Genomic DNA, 27,343 nt, shown 5'->3' with positions numbered 1-27,343 from the left:
CGGGGATTTAAAAGAAAAAATTGTGTGTATGAATTATTTTTCTATTTTATTACAGTAATAAAGTATGCAAAAAGAGATCAAAGGATAAAAATTTTCCTCATTTGGTAAACTTTATCAACCCACCATCGACTTAGCTTTGTGATTTGAATTGTTCACACTTTAAGTTGATACGGGCCATTTTTTCAGGGTTCACCAAAAAACAAAGAAAGAAAACATAAAAGTGAAAAAAATTTAGCTTCTTCTTTTTCATTTTTTTTCCCTCTGCAATTTCTTCTCAAATCTTTAATCCAAGAAATTAACATGTTTATGAAGTTGATTAATGCTTGGGAGCACTAATGAGGTGGCTCCCTCTTGCTGTGATGGTTGACTCTTCTAGTTTTTTTTTTTTTTAATACATTTTTCAGCTCATTAGAGCTTTTAATGGTATGTTTTTTAGTGGTTTCAATCATTTCTATATGAAGTTTATAGTTTAATTTAAATAATGATATATAATAGAATTTGTGTATTTATTTTTTTATATAAAGTAATGTGATTTTTTATTTATTTATGTTTATTTCATTTCAAAGGAAAGCACTGCAAGAAATTAGTGTGATTTTTTATGTTTCTTTCATTTCAAGGCCCGTTTGTTTTCAGAGGTAGAATTGAGGGGATTGATAGTGAGGGAATTAATAGTGAGGGGATTGTTAGTGAGAGGATTAAGTAAAATTGTATTTGTTTTGACGATAGTTGTTAGTGTAGGGATTGTTAAATTATTTTTATATAAAATAATAAAACAAATAAAAAATACAAAAATATTAAACATTAATGTTTTAAAAAAAATGCCCAATATGTAAAAAATTTTAAAAAAATAAAAATAAAATAAAAAAATTTCTGAAAAAAATAAAACAAATAAAATAATGATTTTTACTTAACAAAATAATACAAAAAATTAAACATTAATGTTAAAAAAAAATGTCTGATATGTAAAAAATAAATAAAATAAAAAATTTTTAGTCCGCCGGATTATTTTTCTAATACTAAGTCCTGGAGGCCCATCTGAATCCCCTTGGGGAGGCTTACCCTAATTTGGAGCTCACTATTAATCCCCTCCCTACCTCTCAAAACAAACACACCCCGTTTGGTAGAGCTGTGGAAAAGTGATTATAGATTATAACTTAACAGATTATAACTTATAACTGATTATAGATTATAACTTAACAGATTATGACTTATAACTGTGAACATAAGCTGTGAACCTGTTTGGTGCAGCTGTGGAATTATGGATTTAAGCAGCAGAGTAGTGTTTGGTTAATAAGCTGTAAAATAACTTTTTACTGTGTAATTGTCAATTTTGCCCATATATAATATAAAAATGATTATTTTGCCATTTTTTCAGTTTTAATTTTAAAAAAGTTATTTCATTAATAAAAGTTAATATAATTAATATCAATTAATACTAAAATTAATAATAGTATCAATTAGTATAATTTTTTTCATTTTTTCATTACAAATTAATTAGTGTCAATTAATGGCTTAATTACCATCAATTAATACTAAAATTAATAATAGTATCAATTAGTTTAATTTTTTTCATTTTTTCATTATGAATGAATTAGGTGTCAATTAATGGCTTAATTACCATCAATTAATACTAAAATTAACAATAGTATCAATTAGTATAATTTTTTTTTCATTTTTTCATTACAAATGAGTTAGGTGTCAATACTAATTAATATAAAAATACTGAAATTAGTGTCATTTATTAGTGTCATTATGAAATTAGTGTCATTTATTTTGTCAATTATATTTTTTCATTTAATAGAAGTTATTTCATTTTTTTATTATTTTGTTTTGTTTTCATTAATATCAATTAGAACCTTTTTTTTTTAATATTATTATTACAATACCAAAGAAAATACCAAAGAAGTTATTTAATTGAAATAAATTTATATTGATATTAACTGAAATTAAATTTTGCAATTTATTTAATTTATTAATTCATTACAATTAATCATTATTATTGTTTTTATTATTTAATTTTAATTTTTGTTTTTAATTACTATTTTTTATTATTTTGTTTTTAATTATTAATTTTGTTTAATTTATTTAATTTTTGTTATTTTTTTTTTCTTCTCTTCCTTCCTGAAACCCTAGCTACCACTGCCGCGATCGGCAACCCTATCATCTTTATTTTCAATGTTTTCTTTTTGTTTTCGAAAATAAAAACACTGATAAGTTCAATCACCCCTACCTATTGTTTCACATCATTTTATTTTCTGCCAAAAAAAAAACCTTAAAGTATTTCTTAAAAAATAAATGTATATTTTTTAAAGGTTCATCATGGATGAAGCATTTTTTCTAGTTTTATTCTGTTTAATTGCATGTTAGATGCAAATGATTTTGATGGATAACAAATTAGTTGCCTCACAAAAATGTAATCAATATGATTGTTGTTAAAAACAGCAAGAAAAATAATCATTATGAAGATGATTATAAGGCAATTCAATTAGCATTTTTGTAAGATACATATAAATTAGAACCAACAAATGGAAGCCTAATGATCTGTCAAAAGAAAGAAAACAAACACAAAACAAAGAGACTTCATGTAAGAAAAACAGTTTTTACATATCAATCTTGGATGAAGATGATTTTAGCTTGTGTAGAAGCCCTTCGAAACCTCACCAACTCAATCCACATATTCAATCTTCCATCTGTAACATATACACTAGGTGTAATGCTCATTGTCTCGAGCATTGGTGAGTTTCTAAGTAAAAATTTGATGAATTCCGTCTCATGTGGCACAACAAACATATCTGTTATCTTTCAAAAATCCAAATCAGGAGCTTCTGTTGCAGTTGATGTATTTGAAGAACCCTACATCAATCAATACAAGGAAATGAACAAGTGAATGGCCATTGTAATCTGAAATATAAAATATTTAATGAGTTTAAGATTACTCACCGAGATTTGAAGTTCTTGTAAACAAGGGGAGTTCACAATCAAACTGAACTTGTGAATTGGTCCATCATGAAGAAAAAGAAACCGAGTAATGAACTTTGCAAGGCTGTCCTGGACAGCTCCTTTGTCATTACAAAGCGTTGCACAATTGTCATCAAATACAAGTTGAGTAAGGTTAGCCCATTTATACCTCCATTTACTCGATAAACTGCAAGTTCTTACTGCATCCCTTATCGGAAGCTTTGTTCGGATGGTTTCTATAATACTTTGAGGCAGATCACTAATCAAATCTTGCCCTAAAACATTATCCATGTGCAGTTTTCAGTTGAATTACCTACAGGCAGAGAAAAAAACAATACATCAACAGTCTTTCGGATTTCACAACAATTAAATATGAACCAAACCGATGTGTGGTTATATTTGTTAGTATTTCTCTTGGTTGATATATTTGTGGGATTTTTGGTGGAACCCCCCTTTTGGGCCTTTTTATTAGGGTAAAGGATAACCCAATTAATTTTCTTTCAAAAAGTGCCTGAGTAAGAAATGCTTATCTTAATAAGGACATTTTATAATTTCTATTTTTTTTATCACAATATTGCCCTTATATATATAGTATCATACGTATGAAAAATTTGAAATCTGAGCTCGTAGCCGATGAAGACGATCTCCAAATCGATCATACTTCACAAAATCGATGAAGACGATCTACAAATCTGAAGATCTTGCGGCCGTTACATTCCTCATTCAAGATTTTGAGAATATATGTATATATATATATATATATTTGTGTGTATGAGTGTTGTTGAACATATGTATTCTTTTCATTGAGATTTGTGATTGTTGATCGAGTTTTAGAAGTTTTTCTTCTCAATTAGATATGTTGATTTGTTAATTAATTTGTTTTGTTTTTGTTTGTTTTGTTTTTGATTTATTTTTGTTGTTTTTTTTATCAAATTTCATTTGATAGAACCAGAGTAAAATTTTACTCTGGTTCTATTATTCTGTTTTTTCATTTGACAGAACCAGAGTAAAATTTTACTTTTATACAGAGTAAAATTTTACTTTTATACAGAGTAAAATTTTACTTTTGTGTAGAGTAACATTTTACTAGTTTTTCAGAGTAAAATTTTACTTTTATACAGAGTAAAATTTTACTTTTGTGTAGAGTAACATTTTACTAGTTTTTCAGAGTAAAATTTTACTTTTGTACAGAGTAAAATTTTACTTTTAGCTTCAAAGTCTCACAGTTTACTCGTTTTTCAAAGTAAAATTTTACTTTTATACAGAGTAAAATTTTACTCTTAGTTTCAGAGTGTAAAATTTTACTTTCATACAGAGTAAAATTTTACTTTCATACAGAGTAAAATTTTACTTTTAGCTTCAAAGTCTCACAGTTTACTCGTTTTTCAGAGTAAAATTTTACTTTCATACAGAGTAAAATTTTACTTTCATACAAAGTAAAATTTTATGAGTGTAATATGGTAAAAGAAACAAGTTTTAAAATATTAGGGGGTTTTGAAAGTACTTATATAATTCTTGTCCTTTTGAAAGACAAATTAGATAGTGAAGGGGCTATCACCAAATCCCCCTATATTTGTTAGTATTTTTATCTAATATGACACTATATTTGTTCCAATAAAAAGACTTGAGTCACATTTTATATTAAATTTGACATAAAATTTAACAAAGTTATAATTAAGTAATGGATTCAACTATTAAATGGAATTGAAAATTTAAAAGATCTAGCCAAATAGAACAAATTTTCAAACACCACAAAAATAGAAATATATAAAAAAATATATATTTAACTATTATTTTGACACAATAGAAATATATAGAACACCATACTGATAATCTGAAAATCTACAATACAAACCAATCAAACAAAACAAATAGATTTGAAAAGATGGAATAAATATCACCTCCTTTTGCCCAAAAAAACCCCAAATCAATAAATGAAATCAACAAAAAACGAATTAGAAAATAGTATGATATTTGGAATTAAAACCAAGGGCTGATTTCAACAAAACTCAGAATCTTAGAGTAGAAGAATAGAAGAAGAGAAGAAAAGAAGGGAATAACATACCTCAGTCGCCGCCGCCGTCGCTTGTCGCTCGCTGCCGGTCGAAGGATAGAGACATATTCCCTAAATCGAGAGGGGGTGTTGGCTGGAAGGGCATATTCCCTAAATCGATATGTATGTCTAATATGTATATCTATACATAACAAAATATAGGGTTTAGGGTTTCAAATCTTACTTTTTGGTAGAGATTAATGGAAAACAGGACGATCGCCGGCAATCTTCGACGTGTGGAGCAGTTCTTCATCGCTCAGCAGTGAGAGAAGATGAGAGCATCGCTTGAGAGAAGGGTTCGGTCTGAACTCAGAACTGTGTTTATATAGTGGCATTTTCGTGATTTCTTAAGTTTTGAAGGGGCATTTAAGTCATTTTGTCCCTCCAAAAATAGCTGTGCGCTTAAGCCGTAAAATTAAACACCCTTAGAGCAACTTTTACATTTAAGACCATCTCCAACGGTTCACCAAATTTGACATCAAATTTAAAATTTGATGAAAAAGTTACTGTTTGGAGCTCCAACGGTTGTACCAAATCGATATCAAAATGAGATTTTACCAAACAATTCATCAAACTGAGGACAGAATACTGATTTCATCAAAACACTGTTTGTGACTGTTGGAGGGAGGAACCAGTCAACCAGCCGGTTGCCCGCCCGGTTGACCAACCGGTCGACCGAATTCCTTTGAAATAGGTAGGTTCAAACCGGTCAAAAAAAGGTTCAAACAGGTAAAATATATATATATATATATATATATATATATATTTTGTCTTACCAGTTGACCGGCCGGTCAACCAACCGGTCAACCCACCAGCAAACATCTGAAATTGTTTGAATTGATGAATATGAAATTGTGTTTATGGCAAGTCTTGTCAATTAGAAGGTTGAGGTTTTGGTTTACAAAAAGGTGGTCGAAGAGGCAGTTGAGGGTTTGACTTGTTTTCATTTTCTTGAAAGGAAGGGAAATGAAAAACACAGGGTTGTGCAGAACAGGATAGGAACATTTGGTAAGAAATTGAAATGTGATTCAGCACAGGATGATTGCAGCGTGTATTCATGACGGTTGGAGTCTCTCAAGAGAGAGATGACTGGGGGAAAATCAACTAACATATAGATAATATCATCTGGGCTTGCACTAAGAAATTATTCAGGGTATTCACATAGCATTTAAAGCTGCAAAAAAAATCAAAAATACATTTACGCTTACCGGTTGACTCACCGGTCGACTCACTTGTCGACCAACCGGTTGACCCACGGGATTTGATACGGGATTTGATGAACCGTTGGAGCTAGTGATATCAGATTTGGTGAAACCAGTCATTTTTTACTCAGATTTTGTGAAAAAAGAAGTTCACCATTGGAGATGCTCTAAGCCAAAAATGGCCTAAATTACGCCATAATCTCTACCTTATACCAAACACACTAATATCGTTTAATTTAAGCCAAAAGTTGATTTAAGTTAAATTTTTTTTTTTACCAAACACCCCTATTAATGAGTCCCACCTCACCACCTCAATCTTTCCTCTAACTCTCCAAACAAACGGGGCAAAAGAAAAGCACTAGAAGAAATTAGAGGTTGTTTGGGACGATCTAAATAAGTATATTTTTTAATGTTTTACAAAAAAACGTGAAATATGGGTTGAATTTGAAGTGATGTGGTAGAAATATGATGTGATTTAAATGAGATGATGTAATTTAGATAGGATAGTGACTTTTTAACTTTTTTATATTATGCCAAACTAGGCCAAGGTTATTTAGCCAATTCAATTTGATCCCTATAAACAATCTTATAGACGAAAACATAAGATCATCTCTAACGGTGAATCAAATTTTTCACTAAATTTGAGTAAAAAAAAATTAATTTTCTCAATTTGATATTTCTTCCTCAAACCGTGCATCAAAAGGGGAGGGTCGACCGGTCGGTGGACCGGTAATGCAATTTTATTTGTTTGAATCTTTTTTACCGGTTTGAACCTACCTATTTAAAAGGGAACCGGTCGACCGATTAGTCTACTGCTGTTGACCGATTGATCGCTTCCAACGGCCACACATAATAAAGTAGTGAAATTTGTACCCTATTCTTATTTTGATAATTTTTTTTTGATGAATACCAATTTACAGAACTATTGCAGCTTGAAAAAGTAACTTTTTACCAGGTTTGGTTAAGCGCTCTAACTTGTGATATTCTTTGATTATGAGCTCTAACTTGTGATATTCTTTGATTATGAGCTCAAACACTCCTTTGTCCTAATTTTGCAGTTCTCGCACACTCTCTCTCTCGTTTGAAGCTCGATGTGAGAAAATGGATCATGAAAATCGATTTATCATTACTCGTTAACGACAGGTCTAACATATGAGATGTCAAGCTTCAATCAGGTAGATCTATCATTTTTCACACACGCACACAGATCACGAAGTCTATGGGTTGATTCGTCATCTTCTTCACACACACACACACACACTCCTTTGTCCTAATTTTGCAGTTCACACACTCTCTCTCTCGTTTGAAGCTCGATGTGAGAAAATGGATCATGAAAATCGATTTATCATTACTCGTTAACGATAGATCTAACATATGAGATGTCAAGCTTCAATCAGATAGATCTATCATTTTTCACACACACACAGAGAGATCATGAAGTCTATGGGTTGATTCTTCATCTACTTCGTATTTTTATTTTTTTATTTTTTTCGCCGATTTGAGATCTGAAGCTTCGTTCACAACAGATCTATCTTTTCCTTCATTTTTGTTTTTTGTAGATGTGGTGCATTTCTCACTCTCTCCGCCTCATATGTATGTGTATCTATAGGTCTACGAAGAAAACAGTGATTAGTTCTCGTTTTTGTTCAAATTATCAATTTTATTTGAAAGGCAGGGTTGGTCTTCTGTTTTTGGTTGTTTTGTTTCTAGATCTGAACACGACTTCATTACTTCTCTGAGGTTTGTTTTTGTTTTCTTATTCTTGTTTTTTTACATCGATTACCGATTCGAATTTAGACTCATCAAAGTTCTACTTCTCTCGAAGATCACTGCTTGATTTTTTTTACTAATTTTAAGTGTTTCAAATTGATCTTATCGTTTCATCGTCTTGTCTGATTCAGATGGCTTCGATGATGATCTCTCTTGCCTCTGCATCTGCCTCAGCTTCAGCAAGATAATCGCAAGGTACCATTAACCTCTGCTCCACAAGTGCTTGCACGGCTGGTACAATCAAACCTCTGCTCCTTCACATCTTACATATACATACATTCATATATCTATATGACTTTTTGTGCTTGCTTTTTAACCATTATTATTGATATTCAATTTAATCATTGGAATAATCTACACGTTGTGTTTTGCTTGAATGTTTAGTATTTGCTTATAATTTCTAGCTTTATATGGCACCCAAAAAAAATATTAGTTTGTCTGATTTAATGTCTAGCAGTAGTGGTTCCTTGTGCGATATATTACTCAGTTTCTTCTTTGTCCAATATTTTATTAACTTCAAGTTTGAATTCTTCTCATGTCATTGCCATAAAGGTCTTTACAGAGGTTTTATTTGATGTACTGCCTCATCCCCATCATCCAACTGAATGATTTTTCTGTTCTTTTACTGACAACCATGATCGGATTGTGGTATCCTTTCATTCTTTCATATTCTTTATATTCAATTAGGATTTTTTTTTTTGGCAGTTGACTGGTAAGATCCAGTGAAGGATTCAACCATGATCGGATTGCTTAGAAGGTTCAATTTCTCACTTTTCTCTCTTCTGATTTATATATTTATGAAATTTTGCGTACCGATAACCAAGTTAGTGATGAATATGAGCGCAATCCAGTACCCTTATTCCCTGCACGCTTGTTAGCTGGGCCCCTGATCCGCATAGACCAATAGATTGAGACAAAGCGGTCTTCTCTGCTCACAAAGCAGAATTCGTTATTGGCAAGATGATATGCTACTCTGTACTCCAAAGGAAGTTCTAATTTTGTGCTTTAATTTGAATTGAGCAGTCTTTGGGTATCAAGGGTAAGATGTTTGCTATGAAACACTAAGAGTTTCCTTATTGAATCATGAGATGTGAGATTTGATTTGTTTGGTTGATTAGAGCCGGTTCATTGGTTGATTTTCACCTGCATTGTTATTCAATTTGCATTTCTATGACTTTGATCTGTTTTACCTTGGGAAGATCTCAGAATGGATCTCCTTTTTTCCTTCATTTCAAGTTTTTACTTTTTATTCCATTTGCTGAGCACTCGTGTTGCTTATACACTTGATGGTAGGTGCATCCAACACATCTTAGACTCATTCCTTTTCATGTTGTGCATGACATGGCGACATCACACTTTTTGAAGTGTTTGTCAACATTGCTGTTGGGCTGAATGAATCTGTATCTGTTTGTTTTGATGAAAAAAGCTCCTAGAAAGTTTCTGCAAACAAATCAACTTTTAAGTTCCCATTTGGTTCATGGAAAGAATTAGGGGAAGGAAAGGACAGAAAAGAGGCTTAAAAATTGAAATGGTTCATTTTAAATGTTCTCTCTCTCTCTCTCTCTCTCTCTCTCTTTTTCTTCATCATCTTTATGTATTAGGATGCTTTATCAGAAGGAAACCATTTAGTGGTAGAGAATATTTCTTTCTTTTAGGAATTCTTTGTTCTCACAGTCTAGGAATATTTCTTTCTTTTGCTCAGTAATCTCATTCTCCTTGGCCTCAGCACAATTTAGGAATATTTCTTTCTTTTAGGAATATTGAGAGGGAGATTAATGATATGGAGTTGTGCCGGACGGCTTTGGGCCGGACAGTGTTATGCCGGACAGATTTGGACCGAACAGAGTTGTGTCGGATAGATTTGGGCCAGACAGGCGTTGGGCCAAGTTATGTGGCCCGGCCGTGAAGGAAGCTGCTCGGTTAAGGCAGCGCGTGGATTGAACAAGCTGCGAGGATCCGTGGTTATGAAGCTGGGGTACCTGTTTGCTCGGCAGATAGGTTGACCGCAGACAAGTGTGAGTTGTCCCGAGCTCGGCGTTGTCGAGATGCCGTCGAGTTCGGTCCCCATCTGAGCTTAGCTGTTGGAGTACTTGGGCAAGAAGCGCAGCATGGCAGACGATGGCCGAGATGGTACTGACCGGCTGCCGAGCTCCTAGGAGAATGGGAGGGCAGTTGGGTTAGGTGGTGCCCAGCAAGATTTGTGCTGACAGATGGGATAGCAGCACCACGTGTCGAGAGACGGATGGGAGTGGATTTGGGGCGCAGAAGGTATATAAGCGAGTTTGCGCCCCCCTTTGCAGGCATGAACATTTTTTTGTAAGGAAATTCTTACACTCAAACACTCCTCTCTCCCCATCCTAAGGTGTGTGCCAACTTGATCATCGGAGGGTTTTGTGGCCACACCGCCGGGTAGCTCACCGCTGTTGTGCTCGCAGATCGATCGGACAGACAGGAGCTTGGAAGAAAGGAATACGGGCTTGCCGAAATATTTGCTCCCCGTACAATTGGCGCCGTCTGTGGTAAAGTTTGACAGACAAAAAACCTTGTCTTCCAGGCTAGTCTGATCACCGTCCATGGCGAACAACGACGAGTTTCCGTTGTCTGCCATAGACGGAGCCACACCGGAGTTCACCCGAAGGAGAGAAGGACCTCCCGTCATCCATCCATCCAATGGCGGACTTGGAGACACCCACCGGAGGACAGACAGGAGACGCGCGGGTTAAGCGGGGAAGAAGTTATGGTCATTCACGAAGTCCGGACGGTCATCGGCGGCGGAGAGAATCACATGCCCGACGTTTGGAACACAAGTTGAGGGACCAAGACGCTGTCATCTGGCGAATGGCAGCGGAGATGGAGGAGCTCAAGCGGCATGTCAAAGGGAAAGGTGTAGCTGGAGTGGGTGACCACACTGAGCGCACCCCACCCCGCCGTTCAGGCGGTCAGAGTCAGCGACGCACTCCGTCCATTTCTATTACCAGAAGTTACCAGGTTGGTGATTTCGGCGTGCATGCAGAGAAGTCTAGTGCGCAAGACAGCACCTACCGGCCCTCACGTCCGGTGAAGACGTCGAGGTACTCTTACTCCGCTCATTCAGAGGATTTGCAGCGGTCTTAAAGGAGCGGGCTCGCCGGCGCGAAGCTCAGAGGATACCGGCGTTCCAGCGGCTATCCTACGGGGTTCATGCCAGCGAGGAGGTTGGAATGCCTCCACCCCGCCAAGCAACGCCACTCCTAGTGGATTCAGATTTGGCCAGGTTGAGTGCCACCCATTTCTCTCTGGAAATAGAAACTACACCGCTTCCGGCAGGCTTCCACCAGCCAAAGTTCACGCTTTACGACGGGAAAATCAATCCCTACATGCATGTAAGTCATTTCCGACAGGTCATGGCCGGACATAGGCGGAATGACGCTCTTATGTGCCTCATCTTTCCGTCAAGTTTGGGCGAACTGGGCTTGAAGTGGTTTGAAAGGCTGTCGGAGGGGAGTATTGAGAGGTGGCATCAGCTGGCCGAAGCCTTTGTCACACGCTTCAAGACCAACACAAAAACACCAAAGGAAGTCTATCATCTACTGAGTGTCAAGATGGAACCGAGCGACACATTGAAGGCATACAACTCTAGGTATTGGGAGACCTTCAACAAGATCTTAGATCGCCCGGTCAACCTTGCAATCACTCAATACAAGCGTGGTCTCCCGGTCGGATATAGACTGCGGGACTTGCTTACCATGCACCAACCGACGTCCATGGGCCAGCTCATGCAGCGCATCAATGAGCACATCCGAGTCGAGGATGATGCGTCAGCATCTACCGTGAAGGCAACTCCGGTAGCAACAGACAAGAAGATAGCAGGCAAAGTGCACGCAGTTGGGCAAGAGTCCAGCCGCTTAAGTGACCGAGCAGAGGAATCGGACCGTGGCTCGAATCGCAAAAATCGGGGTAGAAGACGTCGGAATGACCAGGATGACTACCCCCGAGATGACGTAGCGGATGCAAACAGAAGGTTGAAGGCAAGGACTGGCATAACCACGGTCTTCAAGATTTCGATCTATCGCATACTTAGTGAAATTTGAGACGAGGAGTATGTCCGGTTTCCTGCTAAATTGGGTGATGGACAAAAGGGCTACAATCCGCGGTATTGTTGCACGTTTCATCGGGAGCGAGGCCACCGGACTGAGGATTGTTTGCCATTGAGACAACTCCTGGAAGAGCTAATCGCGGCCGGGCACCTAGATCTTTACATTGATGGGGGCGTTAAGGCAAATCAAGTTCTGGTTGATCCGCGGGAACCGGATGACCGGGATGCACCTCCTCAAGGGGTTGTGAATGTCATCCACGGCATAGTGGAACCGGCGCGTGTTTGCGAACTCCGTGGTATGATCAAGAAGGCAGAGCACATGAGGGAAGTTTTGTCAGTTCAGCCTGCGCTCAAGAGGGGGAAGACGGAAGCGAAAGATGTGACTAGTTTCTCCTCAAGGGACTTGGAGTGCATTCAGACACCGCATAATGACGCCTTAGTAGTTACACTCCGCGTCAAAGATTTTGAAGTGAAACGGATCTTGATCGATCAGGGAAGCTCGGTCGAGATCATGTACTACGACGCTTTCCAACAGCTCAAGCTCCGAGATACGGATTTGGCCCCGGCGACATCGCCGTTGGTTGGTTTCAACTCACAACCGGAGTGGCCTTTGGGAAAGATTATCCTGCCGGTTAAAACGGGATCCGTGGTCAAACAGGTGGAGTTCTGGGTGTTACAGGTGCCATCTACTTACAATTTGATCCTTAGAAGGGGGTGGCTTCACGGCATGCAAGCCGTGGCATCGACTTTTCACCAAGTAATGAGATCCCCCTCGGTTATGGGGACAATCGAGGAGATTTGGGGCGATCAGGTCCTGTCAAAACAGTGCTTCGTGGCAGTCAACGGGAGCCGGGCTGCCAAAGGATTTGTTCAAATGATTGAGGGACCGGAGGACCAGGGTGTCTTGGATGATGTGGGCACCAAGGCCGTGGACAAAGCTGTCGAGGAATTGGTGGAGGTGTGAATCGATACACAGTAGCCGGACAAGTTCTTCTTGCTCGGCTCAAGCCTTACAGCTGCGGAAAGAACCGAGATGGTTGAGTTTTTGATGGCCAACATCGAAGTTTTTGCATGGTCGCCTTACGACATGCCCGGCCTCGATCCTAGTTTTATTTGCCATCATCTCAATGTCTTCCCCGGAGCCAAGCCAGTCATTCAGCGAACAAGGAGATCGGCGCTGCATCACGCCGAGGTAGTTGCGGAAGAAGTCAAGAATTTGCTAGAGGCACGAGCAATTCAAGAAGTACACTATCCTCGGTGGATCTCAAATACAGTGGTGGTATCGAAGAAGAATGGAAAGTGGCGGGTTTGCGTTGATTACAAGACCGTCAACCGAGCTTGTTCGAAAGATAGCTTTCCTTTGCCTAGAATTGACCAGCTTGTGGATTTGACGGCTGGACATAACAGGCTAAGTTTCTTGGATGCCTACCGCGGCTATCATCAGATTGCCATGCATGGTCCCGACCGAGAAATGACCTCGTTTACTACACCAAGGGGACTCTTTTGCTACCGAGTCATGCCTTTTGGTTTGAAGAACGCCGGGGCAACTTTTCAGAGGATGGTGACCAAGATGTTTGCTCCTTTGCTGGGCCGGACAATGGAAGCCTACATTGATGATATGGTGGTTAAAAGCCGGCATTAGGCAGATCATTTGTCCGACTTGGCCGAGATGTTCGCCATTCTCAAAAAGCACAAGCTACGCCTGAATGCGTCTAAGTGTGCCTTCGGCGTGGGATCCGGAAAATTCTTGGGATTCCTAGTCACGAACCGAGGTATCGAAGCATACCCTACACAAATCCAAGCCGTGCAAGAGTTAAAATAGCCTAGCTCGGCAAAAGACGTGCAGCATCTGGCCGGAATGGCCGCCGCGCTTAATCGATCTATAAGCCGGTCATCAGATCGCTGCCGCCCTTTCTTTCAGTCCTTAAAATCAAAGTTCTCCTGGGATGAAGAGTGTGATCGAGCCTTGGCCGAGCTCAATGAGTATCTGTCTTCAGCGCCACTGTTGGTCACACCGGAGCCTGGAGAAGAACTCTATCTTTATTTGGCCGTATCACAGCATGCAGTCAGTGCGGTGCTTGTCCGGGCTGAAGGAATCAAGCACCTCCCCATTTTCTATGTTAGCAAAACTTTGCTACCGGCAGAGTCGAGATACTTGCCGTTGGAGAAGCTTGCTTTGGCATTAATGATGGCTTCAAGAAAGTTGGCGCACTATTTCCATGCACATACCGTCATCGTCTTGACCGAGTTCCCCCTCAAAGCTTTATTCGAGCGGGCAGACTTCTCCGGTCGGATTCTAAAGTGGGCGGTCGAGTTGGGACAGTTTGATGTGAAGTTCCAGTCACGCACTGCCATCAAAGCCCAGACTTTGGCCGACTTCGTCGCCGAATTCTCACCTGGAACTCATCCGGTATGCCCGGTCGATATTACCGCGGCAGATGATGAGGTGCACGCAAGACCATCCGAGATATAACCAGTTGGTGGAAGTAGCGACGCGGAGTTTGCGCGCACCACTGAAGCACCCTCAGTTTGTACGGTTTTACCACTCGGTAATGCGATGATGGAGTTGAATATCACCGACCAACCTGCTCTGTTCGGTCCCGCATCACCAAGGGCGGAAGAAATGGAACCACACAGCTTAGAACCCTCGGCCGGCATAATACCGCAACCTGGTGATTCGCCTACGGACTTGAGCATTGCAGATCAACTTGCTGAGTCCGGTGCCGAATCATCAAGGGTGGCTGAATTGGAAACAATCAACACAGAACTCGAATCCGAACGGCCGAGCAGTCGTGACCCCATCAACCTTCGTAATTCTTAGGACCTTTCACAATGTTGGAAGCTCTTTGTGTGGGAGATGTGGAAACTTTTCGTTGATGGAGCGTCGAACCGCCACGGTGCCGGGCTAGGTATCGTTCTTATCTCGTCGCATGGCCTAACTATTGAACATTCTATCACCCTTGGCTTCCCAGCATCCAACAACGAGGCTGAGTACGAGGCACTTTTGGCCGGACTCAAAAGCGCCCTTCAGATGAAGGCTTCCGAGCTAATGGTGTACAGTGATTCCCAGCTTGTGGTTAACCAAGTCGCTGGGATTTGTGAAGCAAAGGACGACAGAATGGCAAAGTACCAAGCTTTGGTCATGGAGCACATCAAGCAATTTCAGGCAATCAGAGTTCAACAGATTGGCCGAGAAGAGAACAACCGAGCTGATGAGCTGGCAGGCCTCGCCTCAATGGTTGATTGCGCATCTCCTAACCCCCAGTTAATTGAATTTCTTCCACGGCCGAGCATAGAGGAAGTCGGACAGACAGAGGTATTCTGCGCCGCGCTAGGTCCTTCCTGGATGGACCCTATAGCCCTGTTTCTCAGAGATCAGATTCTGCCAGCCGAGAAGAAAGAAGCGCACAAAGTCCAGGTGAAATCAGAGCAGTTTTGGCTCTCTCCATCTGGAGCGTTGTATAAAAAGTCCTTCATCGGTCCTTATCTGAAGTGCGTGCACCCGAGTAGCGTGGAGGCCTTCTTATACGAAATTCACGAAGGCATCTGTGGCAGTCACATAGGGGGGCAGGTCCTTGGCCTACCGCGCTATTTCGCAAGGCTATTGGTGGCCGTGCATGCAAGCCGACGCCCAGAAATATGTTCGCAAGTGTGAGAAGTGCCAGAAGTTTGCGCACCAAATTCATCAGCCGGCCAGAGAACTTCTTCCCCTAACCAGCCCTTGGCCTTTTGCAATGTGGGGATTAGACTTAGTGGGGCCGCTGCCAACAGCACTAGGCAATCGCAAGTTCTTCATCGCGGCAACATACTACTTCACCAAGTGGGTTGAAGCCGAGCCTTTGGCAACAATCAAGGAGAAAGACGTGAAGCGGTTTGTCTGGCAGAATGTGGTAACACGGTTCGGCGTCCCTAAAATTTTGATCTCTAACAACGACACCCAGTTTGACGGTCGCCTATTCAGAGGGTTTTGTGAAGATTTCAAGATTGAGTTCTACAACTCCACTCCGGCTTACCCACAGTCCAACGGTCAAGCCGAGGCGTCAAACAAGACTATTCTTGACGGACTGAAGAAGAGACTTGAGAAGGCCAAGGGAAAGTGGGCCGAGGAACTTCCCAGCTTTCTTTGGGCATACCGAACTACCCCTCGGCGTTCTACCGGGAAAACTCCATTCGCTTTGGCTTATGGCATGGAGCGGTCATACCTTTGGAAGTAGGTATGCCCACTCTCAGAAGTGAAAGTTTTGAACCCGAGCTAAACGCCAAGGCCATTGCTCTGGAAATGGATTTGGTGGAAGAGCGTCGGGAAAAGGCTCTCATCCACATCGCTGCCTACCAACAAGAGCTCTCAAGGAAGTACAATAAAACGGTGCACCCCAGACCGTTCAAAGTAGGTGATTGGGTTTTGAGGAAAGTTATGGGCAACACCCTGGTGCCAGGTGAAGGCAAACTAGGGGTAAATTGGGAAGGACCCTACAAGATAATCGGTCTGGCGGGCAAGGGGGCATACCACTTGGAGGATCTCGATGGTATAGGAATACCCCGGCCATGGAATGCGGCTAACCTCAAACTGTACTATTTCTAGCTTTTGTTTTCTTTTTTATGCAAAGGAATTTTTTGCCTGACACTCCAGAATGTAATTCTTTTTGTCAATATATAGAGGTGTCTTCTTTGCCTTAGCATTTTGATTGATTGCTTTGAATACTTGAGATTCTCAACCGAGATGATTTACTCCGATTGAAAGAGTTGATGTTTTGTTCAACTTAGGTATTCTCAACCGAGATGATTTACTCCGGTTGAAAGAGTTGATGTTTTGTTCAACTTGGGTATTCTCAACCGAGATGATTTACTCCGGTTGAAAGAGTTGATGGTTTGTTCGACTCAGGGATTCCAACCGAGATGAGTTACTCCGGTTGAAGGAGTTGATGGTTTGTTCGACTCAGGGATTCCAACCGAGATGAGTTATTCCGGTTGAAGGAGTTGGTGGTTTGTTCGACTCAGAGATTCCAACCGAGATGAGTTACTCCGGTTGAAGGAGTTGATGGTTTGTTCGACTCAGGGATTCCAACCGAGATGAGTTACTCCGGTTGAAAGAGTTGATGGTTTGTTCGACTCAGGGATTCCAACCGAGATGAGTTATTTCGGTTGAAGGAGTTGGTGGTTTGTTCAACTCAGAGAGTCCAACCGAGATGAGTTACTTCGGTTGAAGGAGTTGATGGTTTGTTCAACTCAGAGATTCCAACCGAGATGAGTTACGCCGGTTGAAGGAGCTGATGGTTTGTTCAACTCAAAGATTCCAACCGAGATGCCCTACTCTGGTTGAAGGAGTTGATGGTTTGTTCAATTCTATCAGAATTAAAACTGAGATGGTGTATTCCGGTTATACAAGATGTTTGGTTCAGTTCAGGCATGCTCAACCATGATGGTTTAGTTCGGTTGAAAGAATTAGTGATTTGTTCAACTTTGTTGTTCCGACCGAGATGTTAATTCCTGTTGAAGAAGTTCCTCAATTTTACTAAATTTACCGAGATGTTAACTCCGGTCAAGCTAGTTGGTGATTTGTGCAACTTCGTGATTTAAACCGAGATGTTTTGCTGAAGATAGAGTTCGAGAAAACCGTGCAAACACTTGATGCAATTAAAGCTTTTCATTGATTGAAAATTAACACAAAAGGAGGGGCAGAGAGCCCGGTTACATGTGCAAAGCAAAAAAAGCAATAGCAAAAAGAGAAAACTAAGCTAAGGGGGAGAGATTGGTGAATTCATCATCCGGAGTTGTCTCCAGGTTCACTGCTGGAGATTGGTCTTCAACAACGGGCTCAGTTCGGCCGGGCTGCTCCTGTTCTGGTTGCGCCTCTCCGTCGGTATCTTCCCCGGCCTCTTCCTCTTCAAGCCCTTCCTCGGCCTCAGCCTGCAATGCACTGAAGACGTCATTAGCATATGGCACGAGGTAGGCTGGTAGGGAAGCAAGCGGCGGGGTGGCAAAGACGTCAGTATCAGGACCCTGACCGAGATGCTCGCAGGCAGACTTCTAACCCGCTTTGAAGTAGATGTCTTGGGTAGCGAAGAACTGCTTCTTGTAGCTTCCCTCGGCTTCTAGGAAGCCGGCGTTGTTTGCATCTCGGCAGTCCTTCTTCCTTGACTTTTTCAGAGTGTCCAGCTCGGCCTGGAGCTCATCGCGCTTCTTCTTGGCCGCGTCAAGCTGACCGTGCAACCTGTTGTTGTCAGCATTGGCGATTTGGAGAGATGCTTTTGCCCGGCCAAGCTCGGCTTGGAGGCTTTGGACTTGGCTATCAGTGTCGGCTGCCTTTTGCCGAAGTCGATGGATGCGCTCCATGACTAAGTGTTGTTTTTGGATGGCCTGTAAAAAGGAAACCTGATCAGAGAAGAAGAAGAAGCCGTGCAAACACTAGTGAAAATTGGAGTAGAAGGTTGAGACTTTTACCCTGGTCATAGACTTCACGGCTGATTTCACCAGCCGGGTGTCAGGAACGTGGTCGCTGCCAACCACGTCGCTCGGCAGGAGAAGGGCTTTGGAGAGATCAAAGGCAAGAAGATGTTCTGTCTCCCTTGATGGAAGCCATTGCCGGGATCTCCTTTCCCCGGTGCTTGAGCTGCGGTCTTCATGCCGGCGTTGGGTCAGCTGTGACGGTAGGTTGCTCAGTGGATAGTTTGGTAATCAGCTCGGCAGACGGGTCCGCACGAGACCTTTTGCCAGCCCGGCGTGTTGCTTGGCTTGACTCCCGGCAGCTTAAGAAGCTAGGGCGACCACGGCGCCCCTTGACTGATCGGCGGCTGGAGAGCGGGTGACGACGCTCGGAATCTCGGCAGACATTGCGGTGAGCAGGTTTTTGATTCGGCTTCGTTTGGCCATCTCTTGCTCTTCTGTCAACTGGATTAGTGGAACGTCTGGCAAAGTTGGATCTGGAGGAGGTGATGGAGCACGGAGAAAGTCTGTAATTTTACTCCGGCGGGGAGCAGAGTATCTGTAGGTTGGAGTGTAACCGAGCAGCTCGTTGCAATCTCGGTGGCGATGGCGGAGCACGGTCCGAATTGCCTCTACGTTGGGAAATTGGTAGTTGGCTTGCAAGGCTGGGATTGCTGCAAAAGAAACAAGAAAACTGGTTAATTACAGAATAAAGAAGGTAGGCTGACCAAGCAAGTTTGAGCGGCTTACATGAGGAACCGAAGTTCTTGCTTATAAACCAGCCCGGTACCTCGGCTGTTTCGTAATTGCCCGACACCCAGAAAAAATCGTCGTTGTGCAAGTCTTTATCCGGGGTGTCGGTTACAATTTTCTCCTTGCCCGGTTTGATTTTCAAATAATAGGCTAGGTTGTCACCGGTGTGACCCATCGTGTATTGCCTTAATATCTCGGCTAGACCTAAGTTGGTGCCTAGCCGGTTGTTCAGTTCATGGACGCCGTTGATAATTCGGTAAGTGTTGGTGGACACTTGTGTGGGTGCCAGCCCGATGCGGCGGAGGAACTCGATGATAAGTGGGTTGAGCGGGAAGCGGAGGCCTCCTTCGACGATGGACAGCACGGTGAAGGGGCATTGTTTTGTTCTGCCCCAAGGGGTGGTCTCTTCTTCTGCGAGCTCAAAGTGGACGTCGGTCGGGATGCCGTACTCCTCCCTGAACACAGCTAGCGCAGCTAGAGTATCTACGAGGAAGCGGAATTTCCCCATTTACGACCGGCTAAATTAGCTCGGCTTTGGTTTGGCACTGTCAGGTGATTTGTGGCTGCTTGGTCTTTGGGAGCCTCAGGATTGGACAATGGTCCCCTTGGACTCTGCAGGAAAAGGAGGGCAAGTGTAAGAGGGAGCGCGGTCGCGCAAAGCGAGCTTGACTTTAGCTCGGTCGTCTAGAGTGCCAAACCACCTCGGTCGTAGAGGCTGACAAGGAGCTCGACCGCCCAAGCAGACCAGATTTTAGCCTGGTTGAGCGGCCAAGACCTTTGTTATCCCGGTTCTTGCTATGGTTATATCTAACAGGTTATTTGCTCGGTCGAGATGGTTTTTTGGATCAAACGAAGACTTGGAGCCCGGTCCGCCCCAGTTCTTCGAAGTTCATCAGCAAAAATGAAGAACACCATGAACAGTGGGAGGTTTGGGACGATTTCTATGGCCTATGTCCTAAGAGCTATGTTTTAGTGCCCTAATGTGTGGAATATTTAAGAAGATAGCAACAAAAGAGGAGTTGAAGGACTTACCAGTGAAGGGCAGAGACTATTCCTTCGAGCACAAAGAATGGCAGACGAGGCTTGGAGAAAGGTGCTTGAGCTCTGAAGCGTCGGATTACAGAGAGGCAGTAGGAGCGAATGAGGAAGAGGGGGCTTGTATGTATAGACGGAGAAACTGCCAAGAATTCAAATTCTGGTAGACGGCTGGGTTGGCTGCTCGAGGTCCAATGGAAGCCTGCCACATGTCCCCATTTATGACGACGTCAGAACTGAAAGGACAGGTTGAAGAGTCGAGGAGACAACCGGGCAATTTTTGAAGAAGAGAACATCAACCGAGGAGTAGGAGCGAACAAATTTCGCAGACAGGAGTCAACTAGCCCGGTTACCGTTTCGTATCTTGAGGACCGAGGAAGTGTTATCCCGGTCGGAATATGTAATCCATGTCACGCTTTTGCGGACGGAATTAAGGGGCAATTGAGAGGGAGATTAATGATATGGAGTTGTGCCGGACAAATTTGGGCTGGACAGAGTTATGCCGGACAGATTTGGACCGGATAGCGTTATGCCGGACAGATTTGGACCGAACAGAGTTGTGCCGGATAGATTTGGGCCGGACAGGCGTTGGGCCAAGTTGTGTGGCCCGGTCGTGAAGGAAGCTGCTCGGTTAAGGCAGCGCGTGGATTAAACAAGCTGCGAGGATCCGTGGTTATGAAGCCGGGGTACCTGTTTGCTCGGCAGACAGGTTGACCGCAGACAAGTGTGAGTTGTCCCGAGCTCGGCGTTGCTGAGATGCAGCCGAGTCTGGTCCCCATCTGAGCTTAGCTGTTGGAGTACTTGGGTAAGAAGCGCAGCATGGCAGACGATGGCCGAGATGGTACTGACCGGCTGCCGAGTTCCCAGGAGAATGGAGGGTAGTTGGGTTAGGTGGTGCCCAGCAAGATTTGTGCAAGACTGAGGGGGGTCAATTTAATTTTGGAAAAAGAATAGTTGACAATATAGGTTGGATTTCTGTTTTTTACATGAAATAGAGGATTAAAATTAGTAAGATCTCTATTTTCAACTACTTAATTTATTGTATTTAATTTTTTTGGTACAATGGAAACTGGACATCAACACAAAAGGGGAAGGGGCAATATTACTTTTGAATATTTGCCAACCGTAAGTTCAGAGACTAAAGACTGCATCAAAATGTGAACATCCTTGTTGTGTCATTATTTAATACCATTTACATATTCAAAATCTCTGTGCCCAAGTGAGACTTGGGCTCCATTTGGTTTCACCAAAAAAATTATATTCGTTGGCTATATGCTGAAATCATTTTGGACTTGTGTGTAGTTCTTTTCAAGTTGAATTTTGATATTCAAAAGTTTGTGATGCAGATTCTCAAAAATGTATGATAGTAGTTTAACTATTTAGTTTAGTTAATATTTTTTTTTTATGGTCGAGGCGAGGTATAACAGTCGCGCGCCTTGGGTGCGCCTGGAAGAGGCGCAAGTCGCGCGCCTAGTCGAGCTTCTTCGGTTTGTGCTTAATTCATATCTGACGGCTGAAAATTGTGAAGCTCTTGCCTCCAACACATACGATTACAGCTCAGATGCAATACAATACATCTAAAAAGAGAAGAGGACTCAAATCGAACTTTGATCGAAGCCCTAATCGGTGTTCTCCTTCGACGAAGCTCCTTTGACTCCTTCCGACTGGGCTCGTCTCTCTCTCTCGAACCAGGTACTCCTCCTCCTCTTCTTCTTCTTCTTCGCGAACCTCTGTCGAACCTCCTTCGACTCCTTCTTCGAACCTCGATTGTTTTTTTTTTTTTTTTCCTTCTTCTACTGCTTCGCTCGTTGGGCTCCTCTTCTTCTTCCGACTGGGCTCTTCTCTGTCGAATCGAAGCTCTATTTGTTTTGTTTTTTTGTTTTTTTTTCTTCCCCACTTGTTCTGCTAGTTAGCTCTGTTCTATTTTTTGTTTTTATTTTTTCCTTTGTTTTGACTCAGTCTCTGTTAAAAAAAAAAAAAAAAAATGACATACATGAATTAAATTAAATTAATTAATTAATTCATACATAAATAGATTATACTGAAATAAATAAATTAGATACATTACATAAATAAATAAATTAATTAATTCATACATACATACATTACATTCATTATGATTATACATACATTACATTACATTCATTATGAGTATTACATACATAAATAAATTAATCAATTAATTCATACATACATAAATAAAAAAAATAGATACATTACATTCATTAGGATCATACTGAAATTGATTCATCATTATACTGAAATTGTTATTTAATTTAAACATTATACTGAAATTGTTATAATCATAATAATTAATTTATGAATTAATTATTTTTATTTTTTGAATTAATTATATAATCATATAATCATAATAATTTTTATTTATGAATTAATTATTTTTTTATTTATGTATGTATGAATTAATTAATTAATTAATTTATGTATGTAATAATCATAATAATTAATTAATTTATGTATCTATTTTTTTTTATTTATGTATGTATGAATTAATTAATTATACTGAAATTGTTATTTAATTTAAACATTATACTGAAATTGTATGTATGAAATTGTTATTTTTTTTTATTTATGTAATAATCATTATACTGAAATTGTTTTTTTTTCTGTTATTTATTTTTTGTGTTGTGTAGTAAGTACTAGTATGTAAAAAATTGTCTTAGTATTATGAATGATTAGTCTATATTAATTTTTCTATTTTTTTACGAAAACTGTGCACCTTACTTCAATAAAGCCTGCGCCTCGCCTTGCGCCTAGGCCCTGAGAGAGCTTCAGCGCCTTAGTGCGCCTTGAGCCTTTAAAAACACTGGATCCATAAATTTATAAAATAATGCCTATCACTATTCAATATTTATCATGAAGCTTAGGTGTTAGTAAAAATACTATGAATAAATATTTAAATAAGGCCATTATTTGTTGTTGCTCAATCAATATTGGGCATTTTGGTTAATTGGTTGTAAATTAGAATATAGTTTGAACTAAAATTTGATTTCTTTCAAATTGAAAAGAATATGATTTTTTACAGTGTACTATTAATTAGAATGTGGTTCATGTTCAACAAGAATACTTTTAGGGCATATTTGATTGACAGGATTAGAGCATAGGATTGAGATTATTAATCCGTGGGCCCAATAATCCTGTGTGTGTTTTAAAATTTTGTTTCCATTTAAATCATCGAACCAATCCAAACCAGACCATTTAAACACGGTTCGGCTTGGTTTGGAACCACGGTTTCACATAATCTGTTCACAAGAAAAATCATACAACATTTTCAAAAGCATTCAACCTATCAAAATCGTGCATTAAAAAAAAATCATGCATTAAAACACAGAATCGTGCATTAAAAAAAAAAATAAAAATCATGCATTAAAACACAGAATCGTGCATTAAAAAAAAAATCATGCATTAAAAAACAAAATCATGCATTAAAAAAAAATCATGCATTAAAACACAGAATCGTGCATTAAAAAAAAAAATCATGCATTAAAACACAGAATCGTGCATTAAAAAAAAAATCATGCATTAAAACACAGAATCGTGCATTAAAAAAAAAAAATCATGCATTAAAAAACAAAATCGTGCATTAAAAAAGAAAATCGTGCATTAAAAAACAAATCATGCATTAAAAAACAAAATCATGCATTAAAAAAAAAATCTGCATTAAAAAAGAAAATCGTGCATTAAAAAAAAAATCATGCATTAAAAAACAAAATCGTGCATTAAAAAAGAAAATCTGCATTAAAAAAAAATCGTGAATTAAAAAAAAATCATTCATGCATTAAAAAAGAAAATCATGCATTAAAAAAGAAAATCGTGCATTAAAAAAAAAAATCATGCATTAAAAAAAAAGAAGATAGTTTCGTTAGATCATTATAAATTGGAGTGGACCATCCATTCTTATGTTCTCCCTCTCTCCAACCTTCATTTTCTCTCTATCCTCCACCTATCCCTTCTCTGTATTATAGATATAGAAAATGTTTTCCAAAGTCTTTCCTATGTTTTTCATAGTGCTTCACTTCACTTGCGAGGTTTTCAAGAAAGTGAAGTCCAAAGTGTTTAACCTGTTTTTCAAAGCGTGTCACTTCACTTGCAAAGTTTTTGAGAAAATGAAGGCCATAGTGTTTCACATAGTTTTCATAGTGTTATCCTTCACCAACGAAGTTTTCGGGAAATTGAAGTTCATAGTGTTTAAGTTTTTTAAGGAACAACAATTAGATTTTTACTGTGCTGCCTTCAATGTCCTGCTAGAATTTGCAAGTGCCACAGTTGAACAAGTTGGAAATGAAAAAAATATAATATACTCTTACGTGGGGCTTGGTTTTGCGGTGATTGCATTTAGTTTTGCAATTGTAGAAGTTGTATGGCTGAAGAAAAACAAAAAACCTATTGCATTTCTAGAAGTTTTTGGTCTTATTTCTACTTTAGGCCAACTTATGGCATCTATTTTGGAAATAATACTTATTTTATACAAAAAAGAGTGGAGGCTTAAGTTTTCCATTTTCTCAGCTATGTTTGCCATGTCTACACTTGCTTTTAAGGTTTTCTCAAAAATTACTGTTTTGTATTTTATAAATTGTGATTATTACGGTAAAATGCGGATGATGGAGGTGGAACTGAAGAATATGAAGTCAAGGGAGAAGGTATTTCGTTGTCATGTCTGTGCTCTTCATGACCATCCCAACCACTGGAATTCCTATTGGCTCGATAGTGTTGCCGATGATGATCAGAAGCTTTTTAACGGTGCTGGTGCTGCTCATACTGTCGAGCCAATAGATCAAATTGGGTTTGTTTTCCTTTTCTTTTTTTATCTAGTTCTTTGATTTGTAGGTTATGTTTATGTGTTTTAATTGGGTTTTGAGTAAAATTTCATGTGAAATTTTGAGGTGGTGTTACCCTATTTCCTTGAATATAGATGCTGTTTAGTTTGGTGGGGAGTGTGTAATAGATAGGTAGACAATTGTTATCTCTAGTCGAAGAGACTGTCCTGATTGGTGAGTTTTACTTTCAATGATCAATGTTAGTTTTTGATGTGTCCTTCATATTAGAGAAGGAATATGTAGAGCACACCTACCTATTCGAACTTTTCATTGCGTTCCTGGTTAACAGAACTTTATGCTGGACTGATCAGAAATTTTTCAGAATGATCTAATGGCTTCGTAAACCTCAATTTCTAACTAGGATAATTTATAAAACTGTAGCACATACATATACAACCATTACTGTTAGTAGATTGTTCAACTTGAAAATAGAAATAGAATTAGGGCGGAGCTGTGGAGGGGCCGGGATAATTTAAAAATTATTTATTACCTTCTACATTTTGTAAGTAGTTATAACATGTGTATGGGGTGATTTGTAAAGGATAGCAAATATGGAGATCATTAAAATGCAGAAAAACAATATGGACTAACAATTATACACCTTATAGATAGTCAAACATTAAAATGGACTAACAATTATATTTGTGGATCATTTTTATTTTTCTTTCTTTAAGAAGCAGAGGGACATTTTTTTTTTGTTGCCATTCATACAAATTATTAATATAAAGTGAAAGAGTTTGGGAATGAAATGAAAAGGGGAGAAACATGGAAGGACATGTGTTTTTGTTGGTATTCATACAAATTATAAATATAAAGTGAAAAAAAGAGTTTGGGAATGGGAATGAAAGTGGGGGAGAAACATGGAGAGTTCTTTAAAAACTCTACATGTTCTCATGGACCCACCTTGAAGAATATATATGACCCTTGGTGGGAACTCTAATGGGAGGTTCAACCTGACAAAAGGTTATATTGAATATTGAATATGTTGGAAGTTTGCATTTGTTGTTTCAGGCTTTGCTAATAAGTTAATATGTCTATTGTGTATTATATGGTTATATAAGATTGGGGGTCTAGTTTTCTTGTGATTATAACATTCAAGTGATATACATTGAAGATCCCAAACAATGTGGGAATAAGCATGGAGTGTATATTAGTTTTATAATATATTTATATATATATATATATATATATTGTGAGACCACAACAGTGGTAGCATCTGATGGCTTTGGAAATCTATAGATTTTGGTAGAAATTATTTGATGATGATTTGTTCTGCTTTCCAATACCCAAAATCTATTCAATCTCTGTTTTTTTTTTCTTTTCCCCAACAGTGGTAGCATCTGTGTTTGGTTGTTATTTTGCACATGATTAGTAGAAGTCACCCTGCATCCTCAATGAAAATCCTAGGTTTTGTAGTCTTCTGATTTGCCATATGGGTCTTTCTTGTTCTTATTTATCACTGTTGACTTGATAATATCATTTGGAACATATGTGGGGAAATTGAAAGTTCCAATGGGTTTAGATCCTGTTACTGCATTTTTATGATGGTTTTAAGATCCTGTTACTGCATTTCACTTAGGTTCGCCTTGGATTTGTTAGTCATTCCATAGGCATCATAATATGTGCAGGTTTTAACTCATTTGCTATGTGCAGGTTTTAACTCGTTTGCTGAGAATGGATAGATGAGCATCATAATATGTGCTGATTTAATATTGGTTTTGAGATTATTCCAAGCAGATCTAATTGAGCATTTGTGGCATCAACATGGAGATTTGTAAAAACTTTATGTATTAGATATAGTTTATTTATTTTGAAGTTTATTTCCGACTTTGCTATTTGTGATTTCCCCCTTCCCGAGTTTGTTTCTTGATCTTTGTAAGGTTTTTGCTTAGTTAATTTGTGTTTTTTCAGTTCTTAAATTGATAAATTATCAACGAATTTCCTTTATGTTACATATATATATGTATTTTCTCCTGCTCCATATCATTCCACAAATTTTGTATGCTTGTAACATCCGGTCAATTTATTTGATTGCTAAAGATGTGAACAATTTCCCTAATATTTAATATATGTGTTTTGCTTTGTTTTAAAAAAGAAATATTTGTGAAAAAAAATATATTTGTTAAACATATATATTTTTAAAACATATTAAAGAAATATTATTGCAAATTTACATTGGAAAAATATCATCAATTAGTATTTTTTGTTTTAAAAATTGGTTAAGTTAGTTTGAATGATT

General features: G+C 39.3%; 2 long non-coding RNA genes across 6 annotated transcripts; one reads left to right on the top strand and one right to left on the bottom strand.

Annotated features, from left to right (window-relative positions):
• Window positions 1-2,474: 2,474 nt before the first annotated feature.
• Window positions 2,475-5,443, bottom strand: LOC114262748 (uncharacterized). 2 transcript variants are annotated; one of them, XR_014348529.1, is made up of 3 exons: window positions 5,024-5,443; window positions 2,941-3,271; window positions 2,475-2,853 (listed from the first exon to the last, which is right to left on the bottom strand). It is a non-coding gene; the product is annotated as an uncharacterized LOC114262748 (long non-coding RNA). The 2 variants fall into 2 exon arrangements; XR_014348528.1 differs by lacking the exon at window positions 5,024-5,443 and having other exon boundaries at window positions 2,941-3,399.
• Window positions 5,444-7,180: 1,737 nt separating this feature from the next.
• Window positions 7,181-27,085, top strand: LOC114262734 (uncharacterized). 4 transcript variants are annotated; one of them, XR_014348525.1, is made up of 5 exons: window positions 7,194-7,388; window positions 7,773-7,953; window positions 8,115-8,178; window positions 8,689-8,740; window positions 26,758-27,085. It is a non-coding gene; the product is annotated as an uncharacterized LOC114262734 (long non-coding RNA). The 4 variants fall into 4 exon arrangements; XR_014348526.1 differs by having other exon boundaries at window positions 7,196-7,388; window positions 7,823-7,953; XR_014348524.1 differs by lacking the exon at window positions 7,773-7,953 and having other exon boundaries at window positions 7,181-7,388.
• Window positions 27,086-27,343: the final 258 nt, after the last annotated feature.

Source organism: Camellia sinensis, chromosome 13, assembly GCF_055761805.1.
Source record: "Camellia sinensis isolate YWXY chromosome 13, ASM5576180v1, whole genome shotgun sequence".
NCBI lineage: Eukaryota > Viridiplantae > Streptophyta > Magnoliopsida > Ericales > Theaceae > Camellia > Camellia sinensis.
The sequence above is the reverse complement of the archived record's forward strand: the minus strand, read 5'-3'. Positions and strand labels throughout refer to the sequence as shown.